Below are 14,444 nucleotides of genomic sequence, written 5' to 3'. Positions count from 1 at the left end.
TGTATGCACTATTGCAGGTATGCCCACTGATGAAGAGGCCTCTGTCCAGAAGGTCTCAATCACCCTAGCCATCTCTACCTCCTAAGCATGCAGGATGCTGACGCTCCCTCTTCATTTTGTGGTCTTTTTATTTTCATAAGCCAATACTTCTATCCATTGTCTCTATACTTGTAAATCTTAAAGCTCGCCATGATGATTACACTGCCCTGTGCACAGTGCCCAGTATCCTTGGAGAAGCTTCCATGATTTCCAACTCTGAAGAAACTATTCTGTGTATGGCAGGCAGCCTCAGAGGTCCATTCTTTATGGTGTTCTCCTTATCCAATTCCCTGATGATTTGGACAGCCAAGCTGTTGGGGAAATGATGAACAGATGTTATTTCTCTTGGGGAATCTAGGGAAAAAAAGTTAATCCATTTGTACCTACAATGATTTACACATTATTAACTAGTAAGTGAATCATCTGTGCATGTATTAGCATGTCTACACTTGCGATGAGTATATGTGTAGTACTTAACTTTGTATTATTATGGCAAGTGGTAAATGTTCACACACAGACAATTTATATACTACCATTTTGGTTCCCAGGTTAGTTAGAAATCTGCCTGAATATATTTCATAAAGCAATATAAATACATTTTGCTTTCTTTTTGTACATTTATCTTGAGGCAAAAACTGCATACCCCTCAACATACATGATTTTTTTTAATTTAAAATACTTGTTTTATGTTAGTCATACTAGGCTATTTGGTAGCTTTCAGAGGTATTTCTTGTTGTAGTTACAAGAATGGGAAAAAGGAGCCATGCCACTTCAGATGATGGCCTAATCTTCTAAAATTACTTAAGAGATTAATATAAATCTACATGAAATGCCATCATTAAGACAGAAGAGATTACATTGTTCTGTGTAGACTTGCCAGTTTTGTGAAACACAGTGATACATACCAGTAAACATAACTTTCAGCATATCATGTTTGTGTACCAAGGAGCTTTCCAGCAAAGGTATCTGGAAATAATGAGTCAAAGCTCTGCCTATACCGGTGTAGGTACAGGAATACATGATATTCTGTCTGTAATATGTGGTGAGTAGGGAACAATTAGGACTGCCAAACTGAGTAAGCTGTAAAATGGTGAAAGGCTGATGATGAAACTTCTGATGAACTTGATGGTTGATGGTGTGACCTTCAGAGCTGATTATCATTGGTCAACAGGTTCATAACTTTATTGGTCCTTACTAACTTTATAGCCAAGGAGACCACTGAGTAGCTCAACTACATCACACAATACTAGTGAGAGACTAAGAGTGCCCACAATCAGGTAGATTTTTCCCACATATCCCATGTGAAAATTTGTGATCACTCATCCAATCAGCCTGACTGGATTTAAAGGTTGTCAGGGGAGCACTGTGCTTGATATGTAAGGATGCCCTTTTCCTGAAATGGGGGATACCTTGGGTTTGGTTAGGTGTCTTTCACATCATCTGGTATAGGTTAGGTCTCTAGAGTGGGTTTCCCTTGAGTCTATTAGGTGGAAGAGTCCAGAGAGTGGTAGGTCATTCACAGCATGAGGCATTAAGCAGAAATCATAGCCTATCACAGTAACTGAGGGTACTGGATTTGAAATCTTTTCGCTAAGGAATCATTTGTGTTTGGTTTAGGTGTTTAGTGAGGTATATCCAGAAGGAGGTATGTTCAGTGATGGACCTGATGAGAGAGGAATATAGCTGGACCATAGCTTCTCTAGACCTTGAGGAGATACCATATATGATTAAGCTGTGCAAGGTAGAAGGGTTTTCTAATCATTGCAAAAACAAGGCAGAAACATGATTAAAGGAGAATTTGTTATTAACACAGGCACCTAAATCCAAGATGACTATGCCAGTTTTAAATGGAATTTGATCTATAGGGCATGTAGTAGTGATTCCCAAAAGAATCTTGCATTTCTTGGTGTTGAGAGCAGTCCCATGATTAGCACATTAAGAATTTGTTTGGTCCAACCTGTGACCCTTGTTGGAGGATTTGAGTAACAGAATGGGATTTAATAACAGTGCACAGTTTGCAATCATTAGTAAACTTGGTTAACCATAGTCTCCTGATATCAACCTATATGTTAGAGAAGTGCATACCAAAAAGAACGGGTCTGGGGCAGAGCCTTTAGGATACTGCTGTTGATAGTTGTCTGCCTAGACCAAAGTTGCCTGACTTTAACTGAATGAGCATTGTCAGATAATCATTTATATATCCAGGACAATATATTTGGGTTAACATTCCAGCAGGGGAATTTATCAATAATCCCAGCATTGGGAACAGTGTCAAATACCTTGGCAAGTGCTTGCAGGCAGCATGGACTCTATGTCTCAGTATATCTTCTGAAGAACTCATATAGGTGGAACCGATATTACCCACCTGTTATAAAGCTGACTTGGTGTTTATATATAGATATAAGGTCGCATCTAGTCATTTATTAGTTCATCTACAATACATTGCATAATGAGTCCAATAGACCTATAATATCTATAGTCAGCAAAGGGGCCACCTTTATATAAGGGCACCATAATTGCTTCTTATCAATATATTGACAGTGTAATCAGTGAAGAGGCTCAGGCAGATGAGCTGGTGGAATGGGTTTTGCTAGATGGAAACAACACTTCTCATTTTATATCCAGGGATGTTGTCAAGGCCAATGGAACTGATATTTTTAATTTTGGAAAGTGTCAGATGGAATTGGTTCATAGCAATTTGGGGACAAGAATTGTGGGGTGGTGGCAGAGGGGAGGGTGGGTGATGTGAACTTAAAGAGAATTTGTCAGCATAAAGATTAGCAATGTGTTTGGACTTACAGAAGGAGCTAACATTAGGGGAAATGTTCAGTACTGAGTTCCTAGTTACTGCTAAGCTTTATAATATTGCTGAAGAAAAGCCTTATGGCTGCTTTTTGAATTGATTGTAACCCTAATTTTGTAGCTGGCCTTGCACTTCCTGATGGTAAGTTAGAGGGGTTTATCCATCCATTTTAAATCAACGTATAATGATGACTTGGCATTTTTATAGAAGACCAAGAGCATTTCCTTTTCCTTTCAGAGTTTCTTGTAACATGGATGGCAGTTGCATAAGTCACAAGGTTTGTGGGGGAGCTGTACCATTTGAGATAATAAGTAAGACTGGGAATTAGTAAGTCATTGATCATGGATTAATCTCTGAATGCTTTGGAGGTATTAAGGGCTTTTGAGCAGATTTTCGAGAATAAGATCACAAAAAGATGTCAGATTTGAATAGGAAGGGGGAAGAAGGGTGGTGTTACAACGTGGGTTGAAACATTTTTGTGTACAGCAAGAATGAATTATAATGGGTTGTACTTGATGTGGTCACATATTGGCTACTTACATTCTAGTTATATGAAACTGAATGCTTATTTATGTATTCTATTGTGAACAGAATTGAATATACACCCCTAACATCCAAACATACTCCCTTTACATTTAGTGCAAGCTTGGAGGTAGTGTATATTGCGAGTGGGCAGTGGATTCAGGCTGATTTTTGTGATCACTTTAGGTTACATAAGTGTTCTGTTGGACATGTGGAAGCAGGTGGATAAGACTCAAGCAGACAATGCTCAAGTTCATACAGCTGTTCCATAATTTGTTTAGTAGACTATTGTACCTATACCTGCGAAGGCTTTGAGATATGCTGGCAAGGTATAGATACCTTCCTATTACAATATTCTGCAATTCATTCTCCCTGTGAAAATATGTTTTCCCTCTACTGCAGTGAGTCAGAATGCATTTTGTATGCCATTCACATGATTTTGCTCCTCCTGAAGGTCTGTAGAAAGGTATTAAAGGACAATGCCTTTTTAGCAGGATTTATTTATAGGAAATGGTGTCAGTACTTAACACTTATGGGTTTCTGGATGACTAGCATGGTTCAGCCTGTACATGCTTCAGAACTCAGGTGGGTGTGGATATGGGAACTTCTGTTTCTTGTATGACATGTGCCTTACCTCCACAGTGTGACATCTATGCAGTTATGTTCAAAGCACTGCAGGAGAGTGACACCATTTTGAGAAACATAACTTTTCCGTGATCATAAGCAAACAGGACTTCACAAAGAAAGGGAACAAAGTGAGCAGTTGTTTCACTCTGTGTTGCAGAACTTTTATTATGGCTAAATATGTTCATACAGGGTTGTTCATCATAATTTGGTGCCAGATTTTTTAGTTCAGTAAAAGTCACAGCTGTGATTGTTTGTGTTTCAGAAATCAGACTATATACTGTTCATTATTACTACTATCAACTTGAAATAATTTATTATGATTTCTGGATGCAAGTCAGCAGTCTAACTCTGAGCAAATTCAAGCAGGAGATCATAGTATCTATCAGAGCTTTGTTTTAACTTTTAAAGCATGACCGAAACTAAAACAGAAGAGATTTGCATTTTGGCTATATTCCATTACTGCATAAATAGAGTAGATGTTTACAAATCCTACTAAGTATTAAAAAATGTAGGATCTACCACAAATACGTGACCATATTGCATATCAAAGAAAGTTATTTTTGCCGTCAGAAGCAAGACAGTGATTTCTTTCAGACCTCTGGAACAGGAAACTGCCTTCTCTTTGTGAAAATACTCCAAAGTGAAATCCCTTATGCTTTGGGGTAAATCTGGTTGATCTGCTGCATTTTCTTTGCTTGTCCTGTTGATATTTGGGGACTCCTTGAATGGTAACACTTCAGCAGCCTCATCAGGGATATCCTGATGTGTATCCTGAACAACTTTACAGGGCATGTCCATTGACACTTTACCACATTTTCTTAACTTCTGCATCACCTTAGCCATTACTGGTGAAATTGGTTCTGGGGCTTGATCATGTCTTGTTGACTTCTACAACTCTTCCTTGTTAGCAACTTTACTGTAGTAACTCTTTCCTTACATTTACACTTTGTGTTACTAATGCAACACCAATATAGTTTTATTCTCACAGGTTGGGATTTACAGAAATGTATCACATTATACAGTACACAGTAGTATGGGTAGCCAAATGCAGGGTTTGGTAATTCAAAGACATAGATAGCATGAGCACATGACAGGAAAAAAGTGTGGTATGCAGTGCATGTTAATGAGTGCCAAACTAACTGGAAATGAAGAACTCTGCAAATAAGCCATATGGTATATGTAGATGATGTCACCCATATAAAATTGGTGCACTGTGCCACTGCAAATATCTGTTTTTTTCATTGAGAATCAAAGTGTATGTGTTAGAGGTGAGTGACACTGTGATTACAGCTCAGCAACTTGTTAATGTTCACCACTGGCGTCAAAAGTCCAGTACTGCTTGTCATGGGCATACATGCCAAAAAGGATTTGCAAACAGTATCTGGCATACCCTCCCTCCCAGCTCAGTGACCAGCAGATTATAGACCATTTCCTTGTGGACTAGAAGACTGTAAGAGACCCTGTTGAACTGTGCCAACCACAAGTGGAATCAAGGATTATACATGACATGCCCCTTCCTCTTGGCAGTACTACAGCTAGGGTGAGGAGAAGGGGGAACTGCCCCAGGAACAAGCCTCTAGTGAGCATGAGTGGCACTACAGAAGGGCTGCTAATCTGGTTCTAGTGCAGTATTGGCATTCATTTAAACAACCATGGCTGATACCACAGCTGTTTAAATTCATGCTTTAAGATGTTAGTAACTACAGCAATGAGCTTTTAACTGCAGTTCTGCACTTATCAGTAACATTTTTTGGACCTCAGCTTTTGGGTTGAGGGTGAGGGATAAAGGTATGAGTAGTTTTAACTATCTTAGTTACAGAGACCTTTCAGCAACATTATGGGAACTTGTTAGGGTTACTGTAGGCATCAGCATTATGAATCCTCAGTGAATTCCTCAGCATTATGCTACAGTATGTGAAAGAGCATATCTGGTTCCCCAGGACTGCAAAATGAAAAACATAATCATGAGGCATTTTATGACATTGTCCATTTCCATGGTCCTGAGAGTCATAAATTTCACACACGTTGCCATCAAGGCCCCAGATGGGCCAGAGGAACTGCAATACATCAATAGAAAGTTCTTCCACTCCCTTAATTGCCAGGTGGCCTGTAATTCCCATGGCATTTTTATAACGTGTTTATACACTCCAGCAGTTCCCATGACTCTTACACTTGATAAGCTTATGAGGTATATAAAAGATTCCTGCATGGGAATTTCCCACAAGATCATCTACTGGGTAAATGTGCACACACACACATACACACACACACACACACACACACACACACACACACACACACGCACGCACGCACGCACACACACACACACACACACACACACACACACACACATGCTAGATGATCAGGTCTATACATACAGGTACCATACAAGCATGGAGCAGATCATATATAATAGATTGTTTGGCTTGTGTTGCAGGCAATGCCAGATATGCTATAGAGCCCTAGTTGATGACCTCCATCTGCAAACCTCAAACCATGCAAGAAATAGCTTATAACACAGCACACACTGAAATATGTAATGTAATAGAGTTTGTGTTCATTCTACTCAAGGGATGCTTCTGTTGCTTAAATATCTCAGGAGTGCCACTCTAATACAGTCCAGAAATCTATTGCAGGAGTTCTAATCTCTCTCTTTTTCCCATTCTTGCACCATGTGGCACATTGGGCAATGAGCACCCTTCAGTGCTTGTTGTTTCTGTAACGGTTACAGGTTTTAAGGGCTCTGTTTGCTAGCCCAAGGCCCAACCCTCCTCGGAGGGTGCACCACACATTCATATGCACACCTAGGGGCAATGTAGCGCATCCAGTCTACCTACTGCATGTCTTTGGAATGTGGGAGGAAACCAGAGCACCTGGTGGAAACCCACACGAATGTAGGGAGGACATGCAGACTTTGTACAGAAGGTACTCCAGCTGAGAATCAAACAGGAGAACCTCTTGCTGTGAGATAACAATGCTAACCTCAGCACCACTGTGCCACCCAGAAGTTTTGATAACACTGGACAAATAGTTGGAGTGGTGGGCAAACATCTTGTCAGGACTTTCCATACCAGTTGTACCAATTGCAGAAAGGCAGGGTGAAGAGTCAGGTCAGTGACATAAAACAGCACCATCACAGCTGATTCAGAGGAGGGCACAACACATTAGTGCACCGGCAAAGAGGCAGTGTCTGGTCCATAAACACAGGCCATGACACAGATAACACAGAATAAAACGATACATGTGTTATCACACCTAGGTTGTGCAGGGCAGTGCATGTGTTGGCTAAGCTGTGCATCAGATATAACCACATAGGTTAGAGGTGGTAGGACACAGACCTAATAACTTGCACAGGTTTGCAAACAAAGTAATAGGTATCTACAGTACTATGAGATGGGGCACATTTGTGGCAGTGAACTTGATAGCCACATACTCTGGACAGTTGTGGAGAGTCAGGTATCATATCCACCAGTGATGGGGGTAAAGCTGCCATGATATGACCACTGGTGTTGTCCAGTGTGCTGGCATGTGATGTCATGGCTTAATGTGTTCTGTGTCAGGGAAAGGGTAGGATATGAGACCATGAGTGTCCACCCAGCTGGGGTATACTTTGTGTTGACCTGATAAATGTTGTTGCTCATGAAGTGGTCATCGACAATGAGTGCAGGTGTCAGATTATTTACCCACAGGCAAAAGGGAAGGAGTGTGGATAAGGTATCCTAGGTGTTAAGCCCATCCTAAGTGTTAAGCACAAGAAGAGCCATTGGTCATAACCTACATAAAATGCATAACTGGGGGTGGCAAGCTATGTGCTCACAGGTGAGTGTTGCTGTCTCACTAATGGTCAGAGCAGAGCAGTCTGACTTGAAGTGGTCTCTGTCCAACTTTCTGAAATCTGGACCTCTACAAGGATGGAAGTAATGACTACTGGAGACAGACTAGAGGGTAGTTGCAATGTGTTTGATAGATGCCCCTCTGGTGGCAACACCTGTCACCAATGACCTCAGCAGCATTATGTGCTTCCTCTTCCTATACTCTATGTTACTGTGAATTTGCTGTATCTCATCCTACAATCAATGGAGTACATTAAAGATCTGCATTAGGCTGTAGATAGAATCAAATTCTGCCTGGATTACTGACTTGCACATCCACTGGTTAATAACAAGCATTGTAACAATCAGAGACAGTTCTACAGTCACTGTTGTTTCTAACACTCACACACAAATAATCTATGGTAGATATGTGCATCTCAGAGGCAGTGCGCATTTCAAATGCTGTGTGCACTGAGGGCACGGGTGGAGTTTGTGGTGGACTGACTGTCATGCCCTGATGAAGCTGTTTGCTCATTCTGTATTTCTACAGGGGGATCCATAATGGGAAATGTGGGTGATCCCTCCTACTGCAGTGTTACAGATAGTATCACTGTCATTGGATCATGTCACTTGCATGTTGCCATTGTCAACCACAGGTGTCCTGCTGACATCAGCCTTATATTGTCTTTTTGTGCTGGACTCTCAGTCAGTAGAACCTATGAAAGCACAAACACATATTACAACATTCTCTGCCCACACACATGTCCCTATTACCCCATTTGGAATGCACAGTGCAACAAATTACAATACAGCTATAGCATATATTGACCTATATATCTTGTCATGCAGGTTGTTGCAGATGCAGACCACAGGTGCCTGGAAAGATAGATATACAGATAGACCTTAGTCAATCATTCCCTTCAAGTGTAGTAAACTGTACTGTAATATGGGCATTAATAACCTGGTGTGTCCCCAACTGACAAAGGGATAGATATTGCCAAACAAGCTGCCACATCCAAGTCACTGTCTGTCTAGCAAGATAGACTAAAAACTCCTCAGTGCCAGTAAGGCACTTAAGTGTTGGTTGTCCACCTCTGGGGTGGACTGTTTTCTCACATCTCATGTCTTTCCTTTGCATACAGTGTCATATCAGTAACCATCCTTTGACCCTGTTGCAGAGACCTATTATGAATATCCAAAGCATTTGCATCCTGCATCAGTCTTTCACAAATCTGGTCCTAATACTGCCTGTTTGTGGTACCTTTGCCCAGGTGGTGCATGTCTTGTGTACAAAGGTCCTGCAATAGTATTTTGTTCTTCAGGCTAGTAACATTTCCAGACATTGTGTTCTTCAGATGGCCATGCTAGTGTATGCACATCTGTGGGAAAAACATGCTAGGCAGTGGATGTGTATCATATACTGTGTGATGCCCATAAATATCGACACAAACACATATACCTTATGCTCTTATTTACCAGCTGCAGATATGCAGATGCTTCCTCTCTAATTACACATTACAGCCTTACTACAACATGTGGGCTAGCAATGTCAAACCCCTCGTGTCATCTCCTTCACAATGTTTTCATTGCACACTGTGCTCCTTTCAAAGCACAGGCAGATGGCATATGTCAGTTTCCTGAGTTTCTGTCTATGTGTTTTTCACAACATCTGCTTCAGTGTGACTGACATCTACCAGAGATTTTTTTTGTTTTTGCTGATGTATTTTACCAGACAAAACTCTATTCCTTGCTTTGCAAATCATTTCTTAGCTCAGTAAAGCTCCTGATCTGCAGAATCTGTACTGAGATTGCACTATTAGACAGTTTTACAATATTGCATGAATTTGTGCAAAGTGGTACCATACTTTATCGCTTGTTAACAAAAATCAGTTAGCACAGCAGTTAAGCTAAGGATACCTAGTGCCTGTACCTCTGTGTCAGTGCCATAGTATATTGCACTACCCAGACATGCTGGTGGTAGCCATGCACACTACAGTAAACATAAGGCTTGTGACAAGTATGCTTATGGGTAAGGAAGGTGTGTACTCATGTACAATGATGTAGCACTAGGGAGATAAATTAATTCCACTGAATATTGATTTATTGTGTAGTTCCTATCTGCAAGTATGCATTTCTGTGCTGGGGCTACAATTTTGCTACTTCTTTTTAATTATACAGTCCATTGCTTGATCTGACAGTGCTATTTGATGTATAATACATGCTTCACTATCTATATGACTCTTTGCACATGTGCAGATACTCAGGGCTTGTCTATGAATCCGAGACATAGTTTTCTCCACATAATAGCCATATGTGTTAATCAGTAATCGATTTTTTTTACTTTCTGTGGTGGTGGTACGTATACGTTAATCTATCCTTTTATGCTAGACGGGAAGATGTGGGTGTAGCTGTATGGAACTTCTTCTGAATCTGAGTGGCCCATTGAGTTATATTGTTATTGGCCATTGCATTTATGACATTAAGTTAATTAATGCTTGGCAACCTGGTTACATGTCAGTCTTTCCTGCTTTCCATACGTGTTATAGAACTATGTATCAGCCTATGTTCAGCATATCTATGTGTTGCATATTTTATAATTTAATGTTATATTTCCATCTGTGTCTTACCTCATATATTCTCTCAATGCTTTCTGCAGTTTATATGGCTTACATTCAATGGCTTTTGAAGTTTCATTTTTATCAGTGAGGGTTTTGTTGCTTACATATCACTCTCATAAAACAGAAATGTAAAATGTCTGTATATTGTTATCATATTATCATTAGCAAAATTTTGTTACTGCGGTGGTGGTGCTGCAGTAGCATTGTCACCTCACAGTTAAGACGTTGTCCTGTTTGATTCTCAGCTAGAGCGTCTTCTGTGTGGAGACATGCGTGAATGGGCGTACCTTCATTGAAGATTGTGCATCAGGGCCGGCAACTCAGCACGTAAAAATCTACTGCCAATCATTAACTGACTGGAGTTACGCTGTGGCGACCCCTAAAAGGGAAAAGCTGAGACACAACAACAACATTAGCAAAATTTTAAAATTATTTTAAAACTTCTTTCAATATATGTACAACCATATATACACTTTTAAAACAGGATTTGTTTTGGGGGAAAATATCCATAATCTGCCACATCCTACAAAGGAAATTAATTTGTCAAGAAAAAGATTATAACATGCTTTTTTTTATAACAGATGCACTTTTGTTTTACTTTCTGATGTGCTGTGGAAGAACAAAAAGTTAATGTAGTATGAAAAAATATTGTCATTTAATTAAGGCCTGCGTGTAGCTTGGGACCTTCTGAGTATAATGGGTTGCCTGGCAGGCGGTGTCTAGCTTAGAATTATTGCTTGATGGTCTACTTATTAAGATTACAGTTACAGTAATATTTTTAACTTACCAGCATCACCGCCCATTTGGGGTTTCAGGAAAAAGCACTGCCTTGTGATAGCATGTTTTGTACTTCCCAGAGTATTCACTGAATGTCTTATTAACCTTATAGGTTCACAGGTTCATTGGATGATACTAGGCTACTGGCCTGCAGGCCCTTATAAGCCTAGCCAAGAATTTGGCCCATGTTCCCTCAAAGTCAGCATCTGTTTCCCCTGTCCAGCAGGGACACAGGTAGGATCCCAGGGGAATACTTTCTGTTTCCCATCCAGTCGTACAGGTTCCTCTTAAAGAGGGCTAGAGAGGCACTCTGCTTGACATGTAGAGGAAGTCTATTCCACAGATAGGGGAGTCTTTGGGACACAAATCTATCCCACCAACAAGTTCTATTAATGCCACAGACCAGGTTAAAGCCTTGCATGTGGGTTGCACGAGTGGAGTTTGACTTATGAATATGCAGAAACTCCATCAAGGCTGGGTCTGAGATGGCCTTGTATTCCAGACACAGGTCACCTCTGACCAGTCTGTATGAGAATGAGTAGAGGGACAGGGCTTTTAGCCTATCTGTATAGGATAGGTGTTTGATACCCTGGATTTTCCTGGTCAGGAATTATGTGATCTCTCCAGCTGCTGTATGTGCTTGACAAGGTACATGCCGAAGTGGGCATTGTACTTGATAATGGGTCTGATAAGGGAGGAGTACAGGGATGTTATGACCACCTTATTCCTGGATGAAACACCCTTATTTATGAAGTGGGCCATGTAGGAAGTCTTACGTACAATGGAGGCAATGTGGTTGTCAAAAATCAGGTTGCTATCAACCTGGGTGGCCAAGTCCCTCATGACTGATTGCATGCTTAGTACATTGTTATGAATGTAATAATTAGTGGGATGCCATTTTCCCCAAAGGAGATAATGATGCATTTCTTGGCATTCAGTTTGAGGCCATGCTTCTGGGACCAGTCATTAGTTTGGGTAAGGATCTCTTGGAGGATGTTCACATCACTAGGGGAATTTAAGACAGCACCCAGCTTACAGTCATTTATAAACTTGGTCAGCCACAGGCCACTGTTTTTGGCTTGCACCTCAGAAAAGTATATCCCAAACAGTAGAGGCCCTAAGACCGATCCTTGGGGTACACTACTCATTACAAGTCTACTATTAGAGGTGGCGTCCCCTATTTTGACTGAGTGGGTTCTATCAGTATTCCACTTAGTTACCCATCTGGTAAGATATGGGTTGATGCCTAGCTGGGAGAGTTTATCTATTATGCCCGAGTGGGGAATAGTGCCAAAGGCTTTGGCTAGGTCAAGGTAGGTGGTGTGCGCTCTCTTCCCCTCGTCCATGGCTTTGGTGAGTGTTTCAAAGAAGTTGACCAAGTTTAACAGGCATGACCTCCCTTTGACAAAAACAAATTGGGTGGGGTCAAGTGTTTGGAGGTTGCCAATGTCCTTGTTAAAAAGGTCCATGATAATGTGCTTCATGGATTTACAGATCAGGCTAGTTAGGCTGATATATAATTGCCTGTGTCAGTGGACGCTCCACCTTTGTGTAGAGGGATGACAGTGGCTGTCCTCCAGTCAACTGGGATGAAGCCGGTGCTCAGGCTTTGGTTGAATAGGGTGCTTAATGGACATGAGAGCTCATGCCTGAGTTCATGTAGGATACAGGCAGGGATGTTATTGGGTCCCATGGAGACCGTATTTTTTGCCTTTGAGAGGGCATTAAAGACCTGCTCATTGGTGGTGAGAGGAGGGGGCAGGTGCTGGGGATGTCCTAGTCTACTGATGGGGGGGACAGGGGGGTGAAGTTTTCACTAAACCTGTCTGCCAGCAGGTTGGCTATATCTATGGCATTTGTGTATGTGGTGTTATTGCCCACCAGTTCAGAGCAGATTTGGGTATTACCTTTGAGATTACGGACATATGTGAAGGAGGTCTTGTGATTGACCTTAATGTATGTGGCCAATTTGGACTCGAAGTTAGCCTTAGAGGATTTCACCAGTAACCTTAGTTGCTTGTTCAGACAAAGGAGAGATGGCTTCCAGTTTGGCACCTGCTCCTTCTTGGTCCTGAACAGCAATTTTTTTCCTTTTATTAGAGAGTTTGTTTATTGCTGCTGTCCACCAGACAGGTTTACTCTTCCTTGAGGAAGATGATTTGGTCCTGTCAGGTATTGCTGAGTCCATACAGCTATGTAGGTGCTCATATAGTTTTTTTGGTGTAGGCTTAGACATTAGTGCAGGTTCCAACTGAAGGGACGGTGGCTGTGAAGTTGCTTATACCTGCTCTGAGTAGATTGTAGTCATCTTTGGAAAAGTTTTTTGTTTGACCCTGATGGGGGGTGGGGGGGGGGTCAGGAAGATGGTGACTTCAAAAGTGATCGCTTTATGTTCAGATCTTACCAAGGAGGATGGCACTGTAAGGGTGCTACAGTGGCTACTCATGTTGGTGAGGACCAAGTTCAGGATAATTTCACCTCTTGTAGAGGTGTCAACCAGTTGATCCAATGCATCGGCATTGACAAAGTCAAGCAATTTCTGGACGTTCATGTTTGAGTTGTTATGAATTAGTTAGGGTTATAAGATGAACAAAGTTCATGTCTATATCAAAACTACTCATTAATACAATTCTTTATTAAACAGAAGGCAGTGTTCCTTGACTTTTCATCTTGATATAACATCACTGTTTCTATGTTGTCCTTCTCTCTGTCTGGGGTCTACTCCTCATCTCTCCACCATTCTTGTTCACCTGTATGGTAATGCTAAACATCTTGATTCTGAGATTGTGACACCATAGCAGACTGTTTAGTGTCTCTACTGCAGTAGTGTGAATGGATGTCCCATAGGGTCTTAAAATATTGTTTTATTGTTGTTTCCAGTGAATTTCACTGAACTTAGCAATGCCTGTACCTTTATCTATATTTTGCATTAAATACTACACTAGCTTACTGGCTAGATAACTTTATATGTGTAACTCCAAATGTAAAAAATGGCCACTCACTGTTGACCTTTGAGACTTGGAATTACTTCATGCCCTGCTATATGCAAAGTATTCACTAGTCATTATTATCAGCAAATAAGCACTCTTTACTCTATACAACATTCTGGCATTTGTGATTTAATAGTCTTATCAAGACAAATGGCCTCTGTATGTGTCAGAGTCATTAATAATCTCTTCATGACTTTTGTCTTCTTTTTATAAATGAAAACGTTGTTTATCAAGAAAACATTCTTTGCTAGGTTAA

The sequence above is a fragment of the Protopterus annectens genome, chromosome 5.part0 (assembly GCF_019279795.1).
Source record: "Protopterus annectens isolate FY-2018-M chromosome 5.part0, PAN1.0, whole genome shotgun sequence".
Lineage (NCBI taxonomy): Eukaryota > Metazoa > Chordata > Ceratodontiformes > Protopteridae > Protopterus > Protopterus annectens.
This window is presented reverse-complemented; position numbering follows the sequence as displayed.